At 39.0% G+C, this 1,454-nt stretch overlaps 1 protein-coding gene across 5 annotated transcripts in view; it reads left to right on the top strand.

The window, feature by feature from the left end:
• The window catches only part of LOC117467748 (immunoglobulin lambda-1 light chain-like), a 156,775-nt gene that overhangs the window by 129,832 nt on the left and 25,489 nt on the right, over nt 1-1,454 (top strand). The window lies entirely within an intron of this gene.

Raw genomic sequence — 1,454 nt, 5'->3', positions numbered from 1 at the left:
CCAACGTTTGAGTAATGAGGTGTCGGGGTTTAGCGGCTTTAATGGATTTTGCCTGTGCCATGCCGAAAACAAAAAAAACCTTTAATACTTGATATATTGTTTTCCATTCAGTTTTGAAACGGAACAAATGTATGAAGTCATGTTTAAACGTAACCACTCCTAACGCACCAGTAGGCAGGATATTGGGTGGCAACATACATTTAATGGGTATTAGTGTCAGTAACAGTTAGACATTCACGGTAGGCCTGTCCTAATGAAGTTTGATCAAGGTTGTAAGTTGCCTTAACATGATCTCAGTTTTGACAATAATTCTGAGAGCTCGAAAGACTTGAAAGTAAACAAAAACTGAGCAAATGTTTGTCATTGAAGTGAACCTTTATGTTAGACATGGTATTGATAGATAGATTTTAAAGCAACATTAAAGGTGGGGTAGGTAAGTTTCAGAAACCGGCTCAAGATACACTTTTTGTTATATTCCATGGAATGCTCTTAACATCCCGATAGCAATGAATATCTTAAGTGCTTTGACAAAAAATCCATAAAAAAATTTCATCTGTAGAAGCCGTAATACTGTAAAAAGTACGACCAATCCGTTTAGTCGATTGGATGGCCTACCTGCCTGTCAGCCTTCCATCGGGGCACAAACTTATCTCGTGCCCTCATTGGTCATGTGCGCGTTCGTGTGTGTTGGGGGAGGGGCTCTGTAAGGAAGTGGCAGATTTTCACCGGTTGTGTATTTTCAAATTCTAGCGATCTCGAGCCGGCTTCTGAAACTTACCTACCCCACCTTTAATGTAAAACAATATGTACATCAGCCTAGTGAGATCACGTGTTTTTTTATACCAATGCTTTTAATTTTCTGTTTTTTTTTTAATAAAACCGGAAGTACACAACCATTTCATTCTCCACTTTCTTTCAAACCAATGTGTTCAGTAGTGTTCTTATGAGGTGAGGAGAAAGCAGCGATGACACCTTGTGAAATGCTGCAGAATGTGCACTCAGTGTTGATGGTAGAGTCGGTTGAAGTAGAGACATGTCTCCCCCATCTGGTCCCAGAAGGTAACTATGAGGGGCCATGCTGATGAGAAACAGGAAATACAATTAAAGTCCAACTGTGCATAATTTGGTCAAGAAAACCACTTGCAACACATTTGAAATAAGGTTCCAGACAGACTTTGTTTTCAATTCTGAAAAGCCACCATGTTTTTATTGAAATGATCCAATGTTAGAAGACATTAAATGGACTTCAACGTAGTGCCCTTAAAACCAAGAAAACAAACAAATCCAGTCAAACAGTTGAATAAGTAACAAGTATGACCACATACGTTGTCAAATAAATATGTGCGCCTCCTCTGGTGTAAGATACACCATTCCCACTTATAAATTAAGGCGGATCGCAGTTTATTCAGACTGCCCCTACAACAAATGTACTTGCATGAATTATGCAATTCCAA

The sequence above is a fragment of the Pseudochaenichthys georgianus genome, chromosome 22, assembly GCF_902827115.2.
Source record: "Pseudochaenichthys georgianus chromosome 22, fPseGeo1.2, whole genome shotgun sequence".
Classification (NCBI taxonomy): domain Eukaryota; kingdom Metazoa; phylum Chordata; class Actinopteri; order Perciformes; family Channichthyidae; genus Pseudochaenichthys; species Pseudochaenichthys georgianus.
The sequence above is the reverse complement of the archived record's forward strand: the minus strand, read 5'-3'. Positions and strand labels throughout refer to the sequence as shown.